The 23,535-nt window shown below is 39.9% G+C and overlaps 1 pseudogene; it reads left to right on the top strand.

The window, feature by feature from the left end:
• The first annotated feature begins 13,869 nt into the window (after positions 1 to 13,869).
• On the top strand, positions 13,870 to 14,820 carry LOC142446896 (olfactory receptor OR51C1-like; annotated as a pseudogene).
• The last annotated feature ends 8,715 nt before the right edge of the window (positions 14,821 to 23,535 follow it).

Genomic DNA, 23,535 nt, shown 5'->3' with positions numbered 1-23,535 from the left:
TGGGGGAACACCCCAGTCCCCCTCCTCTGCCCCTGTGGCAGTGCTACATATAGCACAAGGTAGGTACACCAGCGAACTCCATCACTCAACTGACGCCTGCCCATGGGTGTGATCTTGCCTTTGAAGTAATCCCACACAGCATCTGCAGAACCCTACATCAAACAGGTACACCTACCTTGAGGAAGAGTTGGAATTCCTCCAGCTTCACAGACAGGTGATCAAGTCTCAGTTATCTCCTTACCTACTTCTCTATTTCTTTTCTATCTATTCACAAGCCCTTCTGTCTTTCCCACTGCCATCAGTCTCAATGAGCTGAGGTTTGTGTTGGTTTTTTTCCTCTTTCTTCTTTTTCCCTCTTTTTTTTTCTGTTTCCCTGCTCTCCCACTCTCTCCTATCATATGTCACTACTGACTTTCAGGTCACTACCCTTCGCTTAGGGCAAATCAACCCAAATAGCAGGAGGAACTCCAGCTTGCTATCAGTGGGAGTGCTGTGCACCACACAAGGCAGCTGGGACAAACATCGATACCGCGCTGCGCTGCTGAGGAAAACTCTATCAGACCTCTAAGGTGATCTCATCAACTAGGGCAATTCTTCCCAGCATCACTGGTCCCGGCATTAAAAGGGCACACCAACCTGCCATTGTGGGGCAGGTTCCAAATCCCTCTGGCCCCACATTCAAGCAACCAGGGATCATCTATCTCTTTATTCTTTATTTCCTCCTTCTCTCTCTCCTCCCTCTTTACCATCACAGACAATATTAGTGAACATAGTTGGATTTTTCCCCTTCTTTTTTATTCTCTTTTTTTCTTTCCTCTTTCTGTCTCTGTAGTCTTCACTAATCTCTCTGTTTGTATGATTCTCTCTGCCCCCTCTCACTCCTTCCACATGCCACTGCTGGTTCCCAGACCCCTACACTCTGCTTAGGGCAACCTTGTCCTCCCAGTGGGCAACCTGACCCCTAAGACAGTGCTGCACACAGGACGAGTCAGTGTTACACACAGCACAGCGTCAGCTATTTCTTTAACTAATTTTTAAATTCCCCCTTCTCTTTCCTTTTCTCTTCTCTTTTTTCTTTCTTTGTGTTCTTCTTTCACGTTTTCTTCTTTTCTCCTCTTCTTCTAGCTCTTCTCTATTTCCTTCAACAGCCACAGCAGATTTAGTTCTCTGTTTAAGTTGTTTCTTTTAAAAAAAAATCTTTTCACTTTTTTTTACTCTGTCCATTTTAGTTGTGTGTGTGAGTGGGTGTTAGTTTGCTTGGCATTACTGCTCCAGTCTGTGTCTTCCTCTTTCTCTCTTTTTCCACTCCTTTCACTCTCTTTCTAGTCAGAAACCATTAGTGGCCTCCAGGCCACTCACCTCTGCCTAGGGAAACTGAAGGCCCAACTGGAGGAGCTCCACCTGCATTTATTGACTTGGAAAGCAACTGGAGAATTCACACCGGTCCTCTTCCACACACGAAGCATCAGGGGGTTCTCCCATACAAAAAGTGGGGGTATTCCCAGCCTAAATCCTGAGGCCCTACAAGTGACTGGGGGAAACGCCTGACCACTACTTGTGGGGCTCCACGCTAGTGCGGGAATATCTCCCCAACCTCCAAGGTTGGTAATCAAAATCAAAAGCAGGGGTAGCGATCTTAATAACTGACCAAATTGACCTCAAGATACAGGCTACAACAAGAAACAAGGAAGGGCATTATATAATGCTCAAGGGAACAATAGACCAAAACCAGTGAGCATAATAAACATATGCACCTAACGAGAGACTTGCAAAATTTATAAATCACTCTAAAAGATGAAAAAGGCACCATAGTTGATGCCTTTAATCCACCACTCTCTGAAAAAGATAGATCATTGGGAAAGAAACTCAACAAGGAGGCTACAGATCAAAATAGCACAATTGGAAGACTTGAATTGATAGATATTTTCAGAGCTTTCCACCCATGCGCAAATATTCACATTCTTTTCAAGGCCGCATGGCACATATTCGAAAATCCACCATATGCTGAGACACAAGTTGAACTTGAGTAAATTCAAGCACTTAGAGGTTATACAGACATCTCTCTCCGATCATTACGCCATAAAGCTGGAAATTAACAGGACAGTGAAGAAAACAAGGGTGAACAATTGGAGTATGAACTATTTCCTATTGCAAAAGGAGTGGGTATTGACCCAGATCAGAGACAATATCAAGAAGCTTCTAGTAACCAATGAGAATGAAAATACGACGTACCAAAACATGCGTATACAGCAAAGGCATTTATCAGAGGACAGCTGAGAGCAATAAATGCACACATTAAAAAAGAAGAGAGACTCGTGGATGATACACTGACACCAAATTTACACCAATTAGAGTAGAGTCAACAGAACAACCCCACTAATAGCAAGAGGATAGATATAATAAAAATTAGAGCTGAGATACAGGAGAGGGAAAACAAGAAAACTATGGGAAAACTTAATGCTGCTAAAAGTTGGTTCTTTGAAAGAATTAACAGAATTGATACACCTCTGGAAAACTTAACCAAAGAAAGGAAGGAACAAACGACATTTGCAAGGATGAGGGATAAAGCAGGGGACATTACAACGGACCCCAATGAAATGAAAAGGATAATTACACAGTATTATGAAGGTCTATATTCTCACGAATTCAACAATTTGGAAGACATGGACAAATATTTGGAAACACAATCCCTCCCTAGACTATCCCAGATGGATGTCAACAACCTCAACAGACCCATAGCAATGGAAGAAATGGACAACGTAATCAAAGGATTACCAACCAAAAAACCCCGGGCCAGATGGCTTCACAGGAGAATTCTACCAAGAATTCATGGAAGAACTGATACCAATCCTATACAAACTCTTACAGAACATAGAAAAAGACGGAAATCTTCCAAACTCTTTCTATGAAGCTAGTATAACTTTGATACCTAAAATGGGCAAAGATGCCACAAGAATTGAGAACTATAGACCAATATCCATAATGAACATCAATGCAAAATTCTTTTTAAAAATACTGCCCATTAGAATACAAAAGCATATTAAAAAATAATTCACCATGACAAAGTGGAATTCATACCAGGGATGCAGGGATGGTTCAACATACAAAAGACCATCAGCATTATTCACCAGATTGGCAAGAAAAATGATAAGAACCACATGATAATATTGATAGACGTGGGAAAAAGCATTCGACAACATCCAACATGCATTCCTGTTTAAGACACGTAAGAAGATAGAAATAGAAGGAAAATTCCTCAATATTATACAAGTCATATACGAAAAACCAACAGCTAATGTGGTAGTTAACGGAGAAAAGACTAAAACAATTCTAGTGAAAAAGGGGACCAGACAAGGATGCCCCTTGTCCCCACTCCTATTTAGCATCATACTGGAGGTCCTCGCTAACAACATAAGGCAAAGGAAAGATATTAAGGGTATACAACTGACAAAGGAAGAGATGAAATTATCATTATTTGTAGATGATATGGTTCTATATATTGAAGATCCATTAAACTCCACAAGCAGAGTGTTGGAAGCAATAGAGGAATATGGCAGAGTGGCAGGATACAAAATCAAGAAACAGAAGTCTATTGGACTGGTCTACATATCAGACAAGACCACAGAAGAGACTATTAAAAAGTTAGTACCCTTTACAATAGCCAAGCACAAATTGAAATATCTAGGGATATACCTGACTAAAAAACCGAAAGATTTGTATGAGGAAAATTATAAAACACTACTTCAAGAAATCAAGAGTGATCTCAACAAATGGAAGAATATCCCATGCTCTTGGATTGGCAGACTGAATATTTAAGGTGTCAGTTCTTCCCAAGGCACTATACAAGTCCAATGCTATCCTGATATGAATACCATCATCCTTCTTCAAAGAATTGGAAAAACAGATTACCAACTTCATATGGAGGGGGAAGAAGCCCAGAATTAGCAGAGAACTCCTCAAGAAGAAGGACAAAATGGGGGGGCTTGCTCTACCTGATTTTAGCACGTACTATACAGCCACAGTAGTCAAAACAGTGTGGTAATGACATAATGACAGATATTCAGACCTATGGAAGAGAGCTGAAGACCCAGAAATAAAAACATCAGCATACAGGCAACTGATTGTTGATAAGGGCCCAAAATGTATTAAATGGGTAGCAGATGCAATCTTCATTAAATGGTCCTGGAAAAAAGGGATATCTACCTGCAGAAAATTGAAGCAAGATCCTTACCTCACTCCATGCACAAGCATAAACTCAAGGTGCATCACCGACCTTGAGATAAAACCCCAAGAAATTAGGGCCATTAATGAGGGAATTGGGACTAACCTGAGAACCTTGGCACAGGGATTACATAGGCTATCAGAAAGAGGGAAGGATACAAACACAGAGGAGTTACAAATAGACAAGAGGGATATACTGAAGATAAGACACCTGAGTGCATTGAAAGAATTCACCAAGAGAGTGAAAAAGAGAGTCCACCAACTGGGAAAACATCTTTAGCAATGACACATCAGACAAAGGCCTTATTGCTAAAATCTACAATACTCTACAAGCTTACAATAATAGAGAACTAAGTGCCCACTGAGGAGGTGGGCAAAGGACCTGAACCGAATTTTCACAGACTATGAAATCTGAATGACCAATAAACATATGAGAAAGTGTTCCCGATCATTAGCCATAAGAGAAATGCAAATTAAAACAATTATGAGATACCACCTAACACCCTCAAAGAGAGCCCAATTCAAAAAAATCAGAAAGCAACAAGTGTTGGAGGGTCTGTGGTGAGATAGGAACTCTCATACACTGCTGGTGAACCTGTAGGTATGTACAGCCACTATGGAAATCAATTTGGTGATTTCTCAAACAGATGGAAATTGAGTTACCTTATAACTCAGCAATCCCCCTACTGGGCATATACCCAGAAAAGGCAAGAAAAAAATCACGACCAGACAATTGTGTTCCAATGTTCATTGCAGCACAATTCACAATTGCAAGGAGTTGGAAACAACCCAAATTCCCATCAACAGATGAATGGATTAAAAAACTGGTACATACATACAATGAAGTGCTATGCATCGCTAAAATGCAGTCATGAACGCATGAAGCATATTGCCGCATGGGAAGAGCTGGAGGAAATTATGCTAAGTGAAGTAAGCCAAGCACAAAAGGACAAGTATTACATGAGTCCACATATATATATAAAAGAGAGAATAGAAAGATAAGTGCAAAAGGGGCACAGGGTAAAAGCTACTCCAGGTATGAGGTCCGGGTATGAGGTCCAGGTAGTATGGTAGGGGCCAGACCAAATCCAAGGATACATATGGTAACAAATTAAAAAGGGCGTGGAGGGAGGAAAGAGGAAAGAAAAAAACCAAGATGTCTGATGGGGGAACAGGGCACTGACCCACCCAAGGGGAGGGTATTGTTTGTGTCTCCACAGGGAAAGAGGGACCAGATATAAAGCCAGTGCCAGATGAACGCAGTGTGCTGGCAATGAATGGGAAGCCAGTGGAGGGGCCTGAAGGCTTGGCCCTCATACCAGCTACGTGGACAACTGTCCCTCACCCCAGAAGAATTTACTTGAGAGGACAGCACTGAAGCTGCAGCTAGGGGAGAGGGACATGTCTGATCAGAACAAATGGGAACAAATGAAGGGGGAGGAAGAGAGAGTGGAGCACATCCTAGCCCATCAGGCCTGGAGGTCAATATATCCACTGTGAATAGCCAGTGGGCAGAGTGGACAATATGGCTGATCCCACTATAAGACACGCCATCCCTTGATGGCCCAGGGTGCTAAGGGGGACAACACTGGAAACTCAGTGTCCGGACGGGACCAGACTGACCCTGTGACACCGAGGCAAACCACTAAAAGTGTGCGACAGAGCAACCATGGGAGCAGAGCAGGGAGCACCTGAGGGAATACAAAGGTCAGACTCTGGGGCCAGAGCGTGGTACCCCATGGGACCTGACTGAAGGACATGCCTAGAGATAAAAAGTCAGACCTTGATCTATTTACAGGTATTTCTTTCTAAATTTTTTTCTTTTAATTAATTTATTCTTCTATGGGTAATTGGTTTCCTGTTTTGGTGTCATCATTGTGTTCTCACCCATTGCCTCTCTTTCTATGGCTTGATTTTTGGTGCATATTATTATCTTTACTGATCTATCCAGATAAGATAGAATGGATGAATAGTCTAGAGGAAAAAGCAACGGGACCAATGGTTCTGGGGGGACACGGGAGAGGGGGAGGAGGGATTAAGGAGGTGATGCTGACCAACCCAGGGACAGGGGAGCAACAAGTGATCCAAGATTAGTGGCAAGGAGGGTGTGAGAGGCCTGGTAGGTATTCAGCAAGGGCAACGTAACTGAAATTACTGAAACCCAAATGAAGGCTGAGCATGATAATAGGACAAAAGGAAAGTGTAAGGAAATAGAGGAAAGAACTAGGTGACAAAGAGTATTTACAGGGGTCTAAAGACTGGAATGTACATATGTACATATATTTATATAAGAGTGTGGGGAAACAGATCTATGTGCATATATCTATAGGCTTAGTATTAAGGCAGCAGATGGACATTGGGCCTCCACTCAAGCACTTACTCAATGCAAGAACACATTCTATTAAATTGGCATTCCAGGATGTGCACCTTCCCAACAGGATTGCTGAAGAAAAATGTGTACATAAGCAAATGTGGTGAAGAAAGCTGATGGTGCCCGGCTATCAAAAGATATAGCATCTTGGGTCTTAAAGGCTTGAAGATAAACAATCAGCCATCTAGCTGAGAATAAAAGCCCACACGGAAGAAGCACACCAGCCTGTCTGACCACGAGGTGCAGAAGGGACCAGTTATCAGACATCAAAGAACTAAAAATCCTATCAGTGGGTATCCACCTGCCTCATATGATCAATGAAGACAAACGTGTGCAGAAGCAAATATGGTGAATAAAGCTGATGGTTCCTGGCTATCAAAAGATATAGAGTCTGGGGTTTTGCAGGCTCGAAGATAAACAAGTGGCAATCTAGTTCAGAAGCAACAAAGCCCACATGGAAGAAACACACCAGCCTGTGCGACCATGAGCTGTCGAAGGGACCAGGTATCAAGCATCAAGCAACAAAAAATCATATAATTGTGAGTGCAGAGTGGAGACTCAAAGCCCATCTGTAATGGGTAAGTGCAGAGTGGACACTCAAAGCCCATCGGCAGCCAACCGGACACCCCCTTACTGAAGGGTTGTGGGGAGGAGATGAGCCAGTCAGGGTTCAGGGTAGCAACGAAGAAACACATAACTTTCCTCCAGTTCTTAAATACTCCCTCCTCCCCCGCCCCCAATTATCATGATCCCAATTCTACTTTACAAATCTGGCTAGACCAGAGGATGTACATTGGTACAGATAGCAACTGGAAACACAGGGAATCCAGGACAGATGACTCCTCCAGGACCAGTGGTGAGATTGGTGATGCCTGGAGGGTGGAGGGAATGTGGGATAGAAAGGGGGAACTGATTACAAGAATCTATGTATAGCCTCCTCCCTGGGGGATGGACAGCAGAGAACAGGGCAGGGGGAGATGTTGGACAGTGTAATATATGACAAAATAATAACAATTTATGAATGATGAAGGATTCATGAGGTAGGGGGGAGTGGGGAGGGACGGGGAAGACAATAAAATGGTTAAAAAACAAAAACAAACAAACAAAAACAATTTTAATTTCATACCATTTGCAATATTTGTTTACATTTTGGTACAAAAATATTTTCAGCTATGAATAAGTGGCCATACAGACACCAAAGGTAAAATTATTGTTGACAATGTGGCAGTCTTCACTATCAGGTTGTGGTACACTTAAGTTGACCAGTAAAAGAAAATGTGTCTCATTGTTTTTGTAATATGGATTTACTTCTACTAAAGGTGGCGTGCGTAAATCTTTGCTTAATTTGTAATGAAGTTTATTTGGCTGTGAAAAGCATAAAATTAGCCAAACTAAATGACATCATAAGAGCAAGCATGCAGCGTACAGTGATAAACCAAAGGAATCTTTTGAATGACTTAAAATCTTAAAATTAGGAAAAACAATGGTTTGAAAAATTTACTGTCTATAAAAAGCATTTACCTGCATCTTAGAAAACTTAATATTGAATTGCCAAAATTAAAAAGGTAGCTTTATGTGACAAAATATCTTGTGCTAGTTGTTGCTATTAAAATGTCAGCAATAGTTGATGGGAAGAAGTGTGTGGATGGAATAGTATAATTTATTAACAGAATGATAGTGTTTCCCAAGGAGTTTCTGAAATAAGTAATGACCAATTCAAGCAACTTATAGGTATGCAGCCCCAAATCTGAAATTCAGTTCAATGAAGCAGAAATAAGATTTTGTTAAAATTTTTCATAATGACTTATGGCTTTCAAAATTGTCATCAGATTTTTAAAAAATAAATGATTTAAACATGTTACTTTAAGGAAAACATTGTAATATTTATGTGAAAAGATACAATATAAAGTTTTACTAAAATAATTACTGTAAAAAATTTACAGCTACAGATGATTTCAAAATTATAATTGATCATCTGAAGTGCCTAGAGACACAGCTTCCTAAATATTTCCTTTCATAATTTGAGTTTTGAAAAAACTAAGTTTGGTTCATAAATCATACACAATTGAAATTTAAAAAATCAGTCATCTGCTATCAAAAGTTTGAGAATAAATTTCCAATTTATTAAGTGACATACTGTGTTAGTAGGGGTTGATTAGAGAAACAAATTCATACACACTCATGTGTATAAGAAAGAGCTTTATATATAAGAGCAATTGTATATTGAGCAAACATCCCAGTACAGTCCAGATCTAGATCATAAGTCTGATATTAGCCCATATGTCCTATACCAGTCTATAAATTCTTCTTCAGATTCACACAACATATACAATGATGCTGACTGCAGGAAGATCGCAAGCCTGAGGGTGGAAAGTTTTGTGGGTCCAGTGGCGTTGGAAGCATCTTTGCACTGGCACGGGTCTCCATGTGGCTCCTCCAGCTCCAGGGCTCTGGCTACAACAGCATAGCTCCATGTGGCTTGTCAGCAGGAATATCAAGCAGAGAGAGTGTGGGTCTTGCCTCCACAGATGTAGACAGGAATTCCTAGAATCCTCAAAAGAAGGTCATGCCCACACCAAGGCCGCATTGGCTATGACTTGAGTGACAGGCTAGACCTCCACCCCTTTACTCAAGTTGTCAGTAATTTACGTAACTGCCAAACATAGGTAGGTTTAAAATTTGAGTCTCCTAAAAAATTGTGGAGTGAATTTTGGTTTGGGATTGATTAAGACAGGATTTCCAAATCTAAAATGACCTACACCAAACTTCTGCAATTTTGTGTTATGTATTTATACAAAGATACATTCTCAGCATTGATGTTATAAAATTGAAATGGCTATCAATTCTGTAAAATGTTGAAGATATTCTACATACAACAGTATCAAAGATTCCACTAATATTTAATCTTTATATAAAAATAAATAAACACATTCATCTTATTCATATGCAAATTTGCTTTGGTTTTTAATAAATGGTAAAAGTATATGTATATCAAATAATTGTTTTAAAATAATTTTCTTTCTGATTTACTGTTAGTAAATATGTTAGTCTGGGTAGACTAGAGTAAGTGTTGAGAAGTCTAAGGGATAGATAGCATGGGGTACAATAAACCCCTGGGAAGTCTGGTACTCTGGGGGCCACAAAAATATGCATGGGGTTTTCATAACAACTCACTCCAAGTAGCCTTCATCAAGACTCCTTATACCTGCTACCAATCCCTGAAAACAACAGTGACTGGATTTTCTGTTCTTTTTTCTGGAGAAAAGGACAGGAAGCAACACATCTTCATATTTTGTGAGTAAAACGGCTGTATTCAAAGGAAGCATCAAGGTTTAGATATACTTGCTTCCTTTAGAAACAAGGAAGACTTTATTAACTGCAAAGAACTGGATTGGTGACCTCATCCTCCTCTATCATTATTAAATGCCACACATGTAGTAGTCAGCGTATTACACGCTTTACAAGTGGTGCCTGCTTTAAACCTTTCTACTTAAAAAGTCATTTTCTGGGGCTCATACAACTCTTTTAAAAATCATTTTCTGGGAGCTCATACAACTCTTTTAAAATCATTTTATTGGGGGCTCATACAACTTTTATCACAATCCACCCATCCATCCATCCATCCATCCATCCATCCATCCATCCATCCATCCATCCATCATGTCAAGCATGTTTGCACATTTGTTGGCATCATCATTTTCAAAACACTCTCTTTCTACTTGAACCCTTGGTATCAGCTTCTCATTCCCCCCCTCCCTCTTTCACAGTCCCTCCCTCATGAATCCTTGATAATTTATAAATTATGATTATTTTTCTTACACTGACACATGCACAACAGAAAAGTGGGTAAAGAGAGACATCCATCAGTGTAAACCTTTCTACTTATTGCTATGAGTGAGCTACCAAGAGAGATCTGATATAGTTATTTGGTTCTGCCCATCTAGTTGGTCAGAGAGACAACACTTGAACCAAAGACAACTTGACCCTGTATCCATATTGCTGATTCTTTGTAACCAGAGGAGAGAAGCTGATTCTTTGTAACCAGAGGAGAGAAATAACTCAGGCACTATAGCACAGAACCAGTAGCCTGCCCTTACAATGGAAAAGGAGTATAAAATTTGTATCACAAGATAATTATTACCAAAAAATTATATAGCAGAAAGATATGTTTAGTGTATGCTATAGTGACAGAGTCTTCCATCAGGAAAGAACATCACTAAAATACATAACAAATACAGCAAGATTCTTAAATAGGTACTCACATAATTTAAGGCAACACAGGATGATTCAATTAGATAAAACTGAAAATTCTTGATTGCCTTGGATATATTCAGAATATTTTTCAGTTCTCAACTTTTGAATTTAATTTATATCTTTGCATATATATTTCTCACCCACACTATGCTGCATACTGTGCATTGTCTTATGAATATAATAATGGAGAAGTAATGTTCCAACCTGATAGTAGTTTTATCCTGTTGAGGAAGTAAATTTGCACATAATTCATGTTTACATTACAAAATAACCCTTATTCGCCACATCTAAATGAAAGAGAGGTATTAAATTGGTGATTTTTATTTGATTTCTTCTGAATTTGAGGTTGTGATGTTAGAAAATGCTTCCTAAAATAAATAAATTCACGTTGCATTTATAAACAATTAAATGTCCTAGTTAGCACTCTAAGGAGTCTAGGCTGATTCAAAGAAGAAGGATCATGTTGAATTAAGCGAGGCAGGATGGTGTGAAGGAATTTGCTATATTTGGTACCCACTACCACAGTGGTTCTCAACCTTCCTAATGCCGCGACCCTTTAAAACAATTCCTCATGTTGTGATGAGCCCCAACCACAAAATTATTTCCTTGCTACTTCATCACTATAATTGTGCTACTGTTAAGAATCAGACAACCCCAGAGAGAGGGCTGTTCGACCCCCAAAGGGGTCACGACCCACAGGTTGAGAACTGTGGCACTACCAGAATGTTCATCCCAACTCTCAGTGACTCTGAATAGGGTTTTTGAGGCAGTAACTCTTTATGGAAGGCACAAGCCTCACCTTTATCCTTCCAAGCTTTCGGTCATTTTGAACTGCCAGCCTGTGGTTAACCGTTCAACACTTACCAGGCAAGGTCACCAGGGATGCTTGTTATACTTGTGAGTGGTGAAATGAGAAAAGCCTAGGTGCGTGTGGCAGGGATATAAATGGCCTTGGACCAGATTGGAAGCCCCCGAGTGCTATGAAAGCGAGTTTGACTTCATCCTGAAGGTGATGTAGAAGTCTGCATGGCAGTGACCTTTAGAAAGATCTCATGGCGTCAATGTGGAGAAGGTGTAGAAACATTTGAAACTCAAGGCAGGGAAATTACTTAGAAGAACACTGCTGTAGTTATTGCAGTAACTAGTAAGAGTGATATAATGGTGCTGGAGGGTACGGATGCTTAAGGGGCATTTTAGAACTTAATCTCTAAAGAAAATAAGCGTCCTTGAAAGTTGTAGGCAGATTGTAAAGGATCCTCAAGATTCCTGCGCCTGTATACATGTCCTGAATTATATCCACTTTTGAATATACACAGTAGGGGTGGTTAGGTAGAAGCCCTGTTGGGTGAGAAGTCACACCCTTGGCTGCTAGCCTAAAGGTTGGCAGTGCAGACAGGCCACTCTTGCTGTGGGAACAAGAGAAGGCAGGGGCTTCTGTATAGACATAAAACTTTGGAAACCTTTGGGGCCATTCTACTCTATCCTTTAGGGTCACTACGAGCCCGGATTGACTTGAGAATAGTGTGTTTTGTATTTCTTAGGTTGACAGTTGTGAAGATTATAAGCTATCACTTCTATGATTATGTTATATTAGATGTCAGGGGTGTTTTGCAGGTATTTCTAAGGTTTCTGATTGCTTGAGGTCAAAAGATTGTGGGAAGAGAGCCCATCCTAGGTGAGTGTCTCTAATCCCATGAGACTCTCAGGAGAGAAGCAGCAGAATTCCTCCTGCCTGTGATAGGGAGTCCGGTGCCATGTTGTGAGAGGAGCACGTTGCTCGAATTGAGGGTAATCTCTCTGTAGGAGCCAAGATCAGCTCCTACAGACAGCAAGAAAGGGAGATCTTAGTTCCAGAACCATAAGTAACTAAATTCTACCAACAACCTGGTGAGTTTGGATGAAGATCCTAATTTACAGGTGAGAATGCTTCTGAGACACTGAACAGATAAGCCCACTTTGCTGTTTCTGGATTTCTGCACTACAGCACTCTGAGAAAATAAGTAAGTGTTGTTTCAGCTACTAAATTCATTTTTTATTTTTAATCAACAGTAGAAAGTGAACACAACAGGATATGTTTTGGACCAAAACGAAGTCAGATTTCAACTACAGGTATGAAGCACTAAAGAAGGAAGCGAAAGTTGGCAATTCATGAAATAAGTTATTGTTGATGGCATAGAGATACGCAGAAGAGGGGAGTTTCTAAGAAAGGCGGCAGAAACAGTTAAGTACTTGGCTATTCACCATTTAAATGTTCTTAAAATATTCGTGCTTTGGATCCACTCTGTGGTGATCTATTTCTGAGAAATCTCAGCCATTGCAAACATTATGGAGCAGCTCTACCCTGACATACATGCCATTGCCATGACTCCTGGTCAACTTCACAGCAACTCCATTTCATTTTTGCTACTCCACGCACTATCACTATAAGTGTTACCATTACTCATAATTTTATGTGATATGAAAGATTCTCATATACAAGTTAGGTTTTGATATCACAAATAAACAGCATGCCTTTTCAGGGAGTCATCACAATTAATAATAGATAGTTGGGTTTTAATAAGTTTGGAGATATTAAATTTGATTGGAATAATGTAAACAGGAGATGATGGAGAGAGTTTCTCTTTTGGACCTCCAGAAGCTAAATTAAAACATTTACTTTATCAGAATAGGGAAAATGGTATATCATTACATTAAAATTTCAAATATCATTACCATTCAAACTCAGAAAATAAATAGTTTTTCAGTCATATTACCTTAAACAAGATGGGACAATAGTCCATTTTGTTGTATTCAAATTGTACATACTTATGTAATTATTCATTTCCTGTTTCTGATAGTGTGTTTGATTTCTTTTTTAAAATATTTAAACATCCAAACTGGGGTCTGTATATAAAATTGTTATTGTCTTTTATATGCATTTACCTAGGATAAAAAGTCATTTCTGGTTAAGTATATAATAAATAAGAATAATTTATGATGACATGATTGACCAGTAGCTTAAAATTCTGCAGGTTGGTTTCAACATGTCAGCTTTCCAGAATACCACAAACTCTTCCATCATTTTCCTGCTAACTGGAGTTCCTGGACTAGAAGCCTTCCATGCCTGGATCTCCATTCCCTTCTGCTTTCTCTATGGAACCGCCCTCTCAGGAAACAGCCTGATTCTCTCTGCCATTATTACGCAGCCCAGCCTCCATGAACCCATGTACTATTTCCTGTCCATGCTCTCCACCACTGACCTTGGGCTGTCCATCTCCACCCTGGTCACCATGTTGGGAATATTCTGGTTCAATGCCAGGGAGATCAGCTTCAATGCCTGCTTGTCACAGATGTTCTTCATTCAGCTGTTCACTGTCATGGAATCTTCAGTGCTGTTGGCCATGGCCTTTGATCGTTTTGTGGCCATTTCTAATCCTCTTAGGTATGCCACGATTTTAACTAACCTGAAAATAGCTCAGATTGGAATAGCAATTGTCAGCAGGGGCACACTAATCCAGGCTCCTTTGGTGATACTTCTGAAAAGATTGTCCTTCTGTGATAGCCATGTGCTCCACCACTCATACTGCTTTCACCCGGACCTGATAATGCTTTCCTGCACAGATACCAGGATCAACAGCGCAGTTGGGTTGTTTGCCCTGATAAGCACTGCTGGGGTGGACTTCATTTTCATCACCCTTTCATATGTTTTGATTATTAAGACGGTTCTTAGCATTGCATCCCCAGAAGAAAGGAAGAAGGCTTTTAGCACATGTATCTCCCATATTGGGGCTGTGGCTGTATTCTATATTCCATTGCTTAGTTTGTCCTTTGTCCACAGATTTGGGAAGCGAGCCCCACCCTAAGTACATACTCTAATTGCCAATGCCTACCTGCTAATCCCCCCTGTGGCGAACCCCATTATTTACAGTGTGAAGACCAAACAGATACGCAGGGCTGTGATAAAAGTTCTCCTTTCTAGAGTGCCAATTAATTAGGTGCATGCTGCAAATTTTCAAGTCTTGATCATTTCATAGTTAAGTCAATTGGCATTCCAAGAAGTTAAAATGTTATAGAACCATGTTTGGGCTGAAAACTTCTGAAGAGATCATTTAGTTTCAAGTCGATGTTCACCATTTTTAAAGAGTATCATCATGTTCTTGCGAAAACAATAAATACAATTAGAAATTTAATTAAGATGAAAATTTTTCAATAACCTAGGTTGTTGAAAGGTGTTGTTAGTTTGTTTTAAACAATGAAAGTAGGCAAAATTTCTATTTGATGTTTTACAATTTTGCTGTACAGGGACAAATACCACTATCTCTTCTCATAAATTAAAATAAAGAGATAATACCAATTGCAAATACCTGCATCTTAGCATCTAAATTTGTCACAGAGAACTTGCATTTTCCATGACTAGTGAACAGTTCCAAATATCCTTTATTTTTCTACTTGCCTCTAATCTCCTTGACTTCCCCATAAAGCAGGTAATAAACAATAAATATTTAACTGCTTTGTCAGTAATCTAACTTTTGTTTCCCACTGTTCTTCAGAAAACATCTCTGTCAAAATGTCTTAACTCAACTTTATTTTACATTTCTTCTTCTGAAGTACTAACATAATTCTCATGGCTTAATAAATCTGCCCTGTATTTGGCAAATATAATCTCTGAAGAAATTAATTTTTTTTGAAGTGTTAGGATAAACAGGAACCAAATACAAAAATAGTTTCATTTGTTTGGGTTTCTGATGCTGTTTGGCATCATTTTCTTCCAGGGAAATTGAAGTGGTTTGTCAATGAGACTCCAGAAAGGAAAACGGAAACCACAGTAGTTATTTTTACAGCAAGTATTTGATATAAGCACTTAGTTGAACATGTAGTGATGGAAGGAAAAAGGGGAACATAGAAATAGTACAGAGATAGTAAGAGCAAGAACCATTTCCCATCTCTGTATCTGTGGAGATACTCATTTCTGTGGTGGAAACAGTATAGCTTTCATTTCTCCCACCTTGAGGCAAATATCTTTCTGTGGTTTCATGATGGATCTAAATAGTTCCAGCATTTGAGTGGAAGGGCAGAATAAAAATATGAGTGCTGGAATTTGAATGAAATACGCTAATAAATCTTAGGGGTTAGGAGCCCCCTAGATTGTTTTTGCCCTTGCATATTTTTATATTAAATTTTGAGCTACAGTTTTATCCACCAATTCTATTGTATTTTACCACATACTGTATATATTTTCTTATTTTTTTTCATATAAGATTTTGTATATATCTCAGCAGGACTCATGAATTTATATTGTAAACATGCATTTTTCCCCCAAGGGTTGAAATGGAAATTGGATATATGTGCTTACTCTGTATATTTCCTTTTCTTTTTTTCAAAGCCATTTTATTGGGAGATAATATAGATATCATATCATTCCATAGTTCAATCACATCAAGCAGTATTACACAATTCCTACTACAGTTTCAAAACATTCTATTACTTCTTGAACTCCTTGTTATCCACTCCCCTTTAAGCTCCCCCACCCACTGCGGTATCCCCATAATCTACTTGTTTCTATAGGTTCATCAATCCTGGGTTTCATATACTGAAAACATATAACATAAATTCAAGAAGCCAGGCTATCTCTAATGACAAAATATACCAGAGATAAACCCTAATATGAAAACAAAGAAACAAAACCTACAGAAAATACTTAAAGTCAGATCAGGCCCAATGTGTATCAGAGGGGGAATCAACTGACAAGGTTTTTAAAATCATTTTATTGGGGGCTTGTACAGCTCTTATCACAATCCATTCATACATCCATTGTGTCAAGCACATTTGTACATATGTTGCCATCATCATTTTCAAAGCATTTTCTTTCTACTTGGGCTCTTGATGTCAGCTTCTCATTTTTTTCCCCTCCATCCCCTTCCTTCCCTCCCTCATGAACACTTAACAATTTACAACATTTTTTTCATGTCTAAAACTGACCGATGTCTCCCTTTACCCACTTTTCTGTTGCTCATCCCCCAGGAAGGGGGTTATATGTAGATCATTGTGATCAGTTCCCCTTTTCTGCCCCCACCTTCCCCTTCCTCCTGGTATTGCTACTCTCATTATTGGTCCTTGGAGGTTTATCTGTCCTGGATTCCCTGTGTTTCCAGCTCTTATCTGTACCTTTGTACATGCTCTGGTCTAGCCAGATTTACAAGGTAGAGCTGGGGTCATGATAGCGGGGGTGAGGGGTGGGGAGGAAGCATTAAAGTTGTATGTTGTATGGTGCTATACTGTACCTAAAGGAAAGTTGTGTGTTTCATAGGTGCTATACTGAGCCCTGACTAACTTGTCTCTTCTTTGTGACCCTTCTGTCAGGGGATGTTCAATTGAAGTGACAAAGTTTTAACTGTTTGATTCAGGTTTATCGTTTTGATCTTCTGTTTGGTATCCAGTTTATTCTCATCCCTCCATTATTATAGAGGGAAATTACCAGAGGCTTAATTCCTGTGTAGATCTCACAAATGTATCTTGGGTTTCCACTGTCATCCACATAGTTTACAAACCAGAATCTCGCAATTTAGTCTCTGATAGTATTCTGTCCTTCAGCTTCTGATGATATGATTTCCAATCCTTGAGTCACTGATGTCCGTGTTCTCCTTCCATGTGGACTTAATTGACATCTTACTTAATGGCTGTTTGTTTAGAAAGAAGTCTTTTAAACCCCAGATGCTATTTTATCTGATAGCCGGTACAATGAAATTTCTTCCCCACACTTTGCTATAGAACTTACATTTTCTTTCTTTCTTTTTAAAAATCTTTTTATTGGAGGCTCATAGAACTTTTTTTTAAAACATTTTATTAGGGACTCATACAACTCTTATCACAATCCATACATACATCAATTGTATAAAGCACATCTGTACATTCTTTGCCCTCATCCTTTTCAAAGCATTTGCTCTCCACTTAAGCCCTTGGCATCAAGTCCTCTTTTTTCCACTCCCTTCCCATGAGCCCTTGATAATTTATAAATTATTATTTTGTCATATCTTGCCCTGTCCATTGTCTCCCTTCACCCCTTTTCTGTTGTCCATACCCCAGGGAGGAGGTAACATGTAGATCCTTGTAATCGGTTCCCTCTTTCCAACCCACTCACGCTCTACCCTCCCAGTATCGCCCCTCACACCCCTGGTCCTGAAGGTATCATCCACCCTGGATTCCCTGTGCCTCCAGTTCCTATCTGCACCAGTGTACATCCTCTGCTCTATCCAGACTTGCAAGGTAGAATTTGGATCATGGTAGTTGGGGGAGAGGAAGCATTTAGGAACTGGAGGAAAGCTGTATTCTTCATCAGTGCTATATCGTACCCTGAATGACTCATCTCCTCCCCTAGGCCCCTCTGCGAGGGGATCTTCAGTGCCTGACAAATGGGCTTTGTGTCTCCACTCTGCGCTTCCCCCTGCATTCTCTATGGTAATATTTTTTTTTTCTGATGATGCCTTATACCTGATCCCTTCGACACCTCGTGATCGCACAGGCTGGTGTGCTTCTTCCATGTGGGCTTTGTTGCTTTGGAGCTAGATGGCTGCTTGTTTACCTTCAAGCCTTTAAGAACCCAGACACTATCTCTTTTGATAGAAGAAAGTATTCATGCATTGAGGGAGTGCTTGAGTAGAGGCCCAAGGTCCTTCTGCCATCTTAATACTAAACCTATAAATATAGACACATAGATATATTTCCCCATCCTCATATATATATTTGCATATGTACATGTCTTTTTCTAGACCTCTATAAATGCCCTTTGCCTCCTAGTTCTTTCCTCTATTTCCCTTGACTTCCTCCTGTCCAACTATCATGCTCCATCCCCACTTGGGTTACAGCTATACCTCTTCGTTACCTTACCCTTGATCATTTCCTACCAGGCCTGCCACTCCCACCTCACCACCAATTTGGATCCCTTGTTGGTCCCTTGTCCCTGGGTTTGTTAACACCACTTCCTTACCCCCCACTTCCCCCTATCCCATGTCCCCCTGGAACTGTTGGTCCCATTGTTTTCCTCCAGATAGTTCATCCAGTGCTTTGCCTCCGTGTGGTGGGATCAGGTCAGGCGCAATTTCCACACTGTGTCTCCGGAGCTGTCCCCTGCAGGGCCATGGGTCAAGAATTTATATTTTCTGTGCCCTTTTCCTGAGGTCAAGTATTTTAGGAATGTGATAACTAATTGTTCTTAAATTGGAACTAGTATTAAGTACAATCTAAACCCATAGCTGGGTTTATGGTTTCTTTTTTGTTTTTGTTTTTGCCTTTGGCACCCTTTAGAGGCCTCCTTGTTAATTTATGGTACAGTCTTGTCAATCATCTCCCTGGAACATAAACATCTTCTGTTAAGATCATCATTGATTAGCTCCTGGTACTGATTATTAAAACATTGTTGAGAGAGAGATATTGAGTCAATGTAAGCTAACTACATGTTACAATACCTGAATTATTCACTTGTGCAGAATAAATCATTTCATGACTGGATGCTATTTACACAAACAATGGGAGTTGATTGTCAGGGAAAATGTATAATAATTTTTATTCACTGACAATGTCAGTTAGGTTTGCCAGAATAATATATATCTCAATACAGCATATGTGACATTGGTGTAGTAAGTCAATGATGGTCTGCTTACAGACAGTTCAATATTCTTGGTATATTTGTCTCCTGCTTCTTTGCTTACCATGAATATTTAGTCTTAAATTCTCAGGTTACAGGTATGTTTGAGGTAGAGTTCAGTTCACCTAGTGCAGTTTCCCATTGGCTCTCTCTTGTGCAGCCTTTGGAACATGTTGTGTGCCTTGAAGATCCAGGATCCAATGCCCCAGTGTTCTATGGCACTTGGCCTGATTTCCCAGGGTGTGTAGAGAACTTGGGTCAATGTGGCTTATTTAGTGCATTTACCAGGGACACTCCCACCTTGGGGTCCTTTCAAGTATTTTGGGTCATTTGAAAACTGGGATTCTCAATCTTTATCAGAAAATGCTTCAAGTTCTCCTTACCTTCAGCAAGCCAGATTATGTCATCTGTATGTTGTATATATCAACTTGTTCTTGGATATTGTGAAGCGTGCTGCCTTCTTGAGCTCCTCTTCCATGGTCTTGTCCGATGTGTGTGGTAAACTAATAGGCTTCTGTTTATTGATCTTATATCCTTCCACTCTTCCATATTCTTTTATTACTGTTAGTACTCCTGTTGTGGCGCTTTTGGGATTGTCAATGTATAGCATTATGTCATCTGCAAATAGTGAGTTTCACTTCCTTCTCTCCCAGATGGATAGCTTTAATGTATTCTGTTGTCTTATGTTAGCTAGGATGTCCTTGTCTGTTCCCCTTTTTCAGAGTTTTTTTTTTCATCTTTTCTCCATTGACTATGATGTTGTCTGTTGGCTTTTCGTAGATAGCTTGTATTTACTTGAGGAATTTTCCTTCCATTCCTGTCTTCTTGAGTGACTTAATTAGGAATAGGTGTTGGATGTTGCCAAATGCTTTATCTGCATCTATCAAAATCATGTTATTCGTATCCTTTTTCTTATCAATGCTGAATGATATTGATGGATTTTCAGATGTTAAACCATCCATGCATCCCTGGATGAATCCCACCTGATCATAATGGAAGGTCTATTTTATATACTTTTGTGTTCTATTGGACAATGTTTTGTTAAGGATTTTTGCATCTATGTTCATTGGAGACATCAGTCTTTAGTTCTCTACTCCTTTGGGATCCATGGCCTGTTTGGGTATCAAAGTTATACTGGTTTCCTAAAATGAGTTTGGGATTTTTCCATCTTTTTCTATGCTCTGAAATAATTTGTGGAGGATTGGTGTCATCTCTTCCCTGAATGCTTGGTAGAATTCTCCAGTGAAGCCATCTAGTCCAGAAACTTTCTTTGTTAGTAGTTTTTTGCTAATTGTATCTATTTATTCTTTTGCTATGGGTCTTTTGAGGTTCTTGACCTCTCTCTGGGATAATCTCAGGAGGGAATGTTTTTCTAAGTTTTTGTCCACCTCGTCCACTTTGTTGAATTACAACCTGTAATTTAAAGCATTAAAAAATTATTTCCCCCTTTTTATAATGGACTTGAGGGTGCCCTGGTATCTGGCCTGTGGCATGCCATCCCCCAGGTAAGGGGGACCATTTTGGTGGAGTGGGTTTGAGGCCAAATGGATCTGAATTCCACTACAGCCCTCCATTCTGGCTGTACTCCTGTGTCACTCCCAGCTCTATCCTGTTGTACTCTGGTAAATTTTGTTCTGTCACTGGTAAATATCCCAGCAGTTCTTCAATTGCTGCAAATTATTGTCTAATTATCTATCATTACCCACACTGGCAGACATATAGCTGGGTAGAAGTGTAAAGGAACGACCAATATAACCAATCTATCCTGGGCTGGGAAGGGGAGTTACAAATCCCTAGAATGCAGGCAGAGGGTGAGTAGCACCAGGGGAACTCTGTTTTGGCGTCTTGTGCCTAGCTCTTGGTAGCGCTCTGCAAGATTGTGACCACTTTTAGACAGCAGCCTGGAGAAATTAGTGCTCATTGCAGCTCTAGGGAGCATAAAGGGGTGTCAGACACCATCTTCCTGGACCTTCTAAGGAGTTAGTGAGGTCCACATACAGACATAGTGAACTTAGAGTGTTTTGGTGAGTTCTCGATTCACTTCATGGCTGAAAATCAGAGTGAGGTCTGAAACAGATCCTAGTGCACTGTATCTGTTTTTAGCATCCAGCCTCCTAGTATTGGCCCCCTTACCTCTTAATTTTCTGTTCCAACAGCAGGCATGCCGGGCAGGTGATTCTTCCTGTATGCCATCTTAATTCCTTCCCTTAGACTCTCTATTTTGTATTTCTTATTCATGCCAAATTCTATTTTAAATAAAGAATAATATAAAAATGTGATTGATGAACTATAAAATTCATTCATTTATTTAAAGTACTAAAATCAATGTTATTTTAAAATACTAATAGCATTGTATATCCATTACCAGAATTAATTTTAAAATATTCTTGTTATTCCAAGAGTAAGCCAGTGCCCATTAGGAATTTCTCTCCCATCCTTTCTCCCCTACCCTTCTTGTTGTTAGCTGAGATTGAGTTAGTTCCAATTCATAGTGAGTTTATGTGCTACAGAAGGAAACAATGCCATGTCTTACATAATCTTCACAGATTATCCTATGTTTGAACTCATTTATGTAGCAACACTATCAATTTATCTCTTATTATTTTTTTGCTGACACTACTTTATCAAGCATCATATCCTTCTCTATTTAGGGGTCCCTCCTGATAACATATTAAAAATAGATGATACAAAGTCTTATCATTCATACTTTCAAGGATCAGCCTTACTATATTTCTTCCAAGACAAATTTGTTCATTTTTCTGTACATCCATGGTATCTTTAGTATACTTTTGCAACACCATAGTTTTTTTTAAAACATTTTATTAGGGGCTCATACAACTCTTATCACAACCCATACATATACATACATCAATTGTATAAAGCACATCCGCACATTCCTTGCCCCAATCATTCTCAAAGCATTTGCTCTCCACTTAAGCCCTTTGCATCAGGTCCTCTTTTTTTTCCCCCTCCCTCCCCGCTCCTCCCTCCTCATGTGCCCTTGGTAATTTATACATTGTTATTTTGTCATATCTTGCCCTATCCGGAGTCTCCCTTCCCCATCTTCTCTGCCGTCCATCTCCCAGGGAGGAGGTCACATGTGGATCCTTGTAATCAGTTCTCCCTTTCCAACCCACTCACCCTCCACTCTCCCAGCATCCCCCCTCACACCCTTGGTCCTGAAGATATCATCCACCCTGAATTCCCTGTGCCTCCAGCCCCCATATGCACCAGTGTACAACCTCTGCCCTATCCAGTCCTGCAAGGTAGAATTCGGATCATGGTAGTTGGGGGGAGGAAGCATCCAGCATCTGGGGGAAAGCTGTGTTCTTCATTGGTACTACCTCGCACCCTGACTGACCCATCTCCTCTCCTAAACCCCTCTATGACGGGATCTCCAGTGGCGGACACTTGGGCCTTGGGTTTCCACTCTGCACTTCCCCCTTCATTCAATGTGGTATATATATATATATATATATATATATATATATATATATACACATACCTACATATATCTTTTTTTTTTTTGCATGATGCCTTATACCTGGTCCCTTTGGCACCTCGTGATCACACAGGTTGGTGTGCTTCTTCCATGTGGGCTTTGTTGCTTCTGAGCTAGATGGCCGCTTGTTCACCTTCAAACCTTTAAGACCCCAGACACCATAGTTTAAAGGCACCAATTTGTCACTCTATTGCATTCATTAGTCAACTTTCATATGCATGTTATTTTTGTTGGTGTTGTCAGGTAGCATCAAGTAGGTTCCAATTCATAACAATGCTATATACAATAGGATGAAACACCACCCGGTTCTGCAATGTCCTCACAGCAATGCTTAGATTTTAACCCTTAGATTGTTGAGCTACCGCCACTCCATCTTATTGGGAGTCTTCCTTTTTTATTGCTGTCCCTTTGCTTCACCAAGAATGATGTCCTTTTCCAGGGACTAGTCTTTCGTGATAATATGTTCGAAGTATGCGAGACAAAGTCTTGTCACTCTTGCTTAGAAGGGAAACTGTGCCTGTACTTCTTCTATGACAGATTATTTTGCTCTTCTGGCAGTCTATGGGC

The sequence above is a fragment of the Tenrec ecaudatus genome, chromosome 4 (genome assembly GCF_050624435.1).
Source record: "Tenrec ecaudatus isolate mTenEca1 chromosome 4, mTenEca1.hap1, whole genome shotgun sequence".
In the NCBI taxonomy this organism is placed as follows: domain Eukaryota; kingdom Metazoa; phylum Chordata; class Mammalia; order Afrosoricida; family Tenrecidae; genus Tenrec; species Tenrec ecaudatus.
This window is presented reverse-complemented; position numbering and strand designations above follow the sequence as displayed.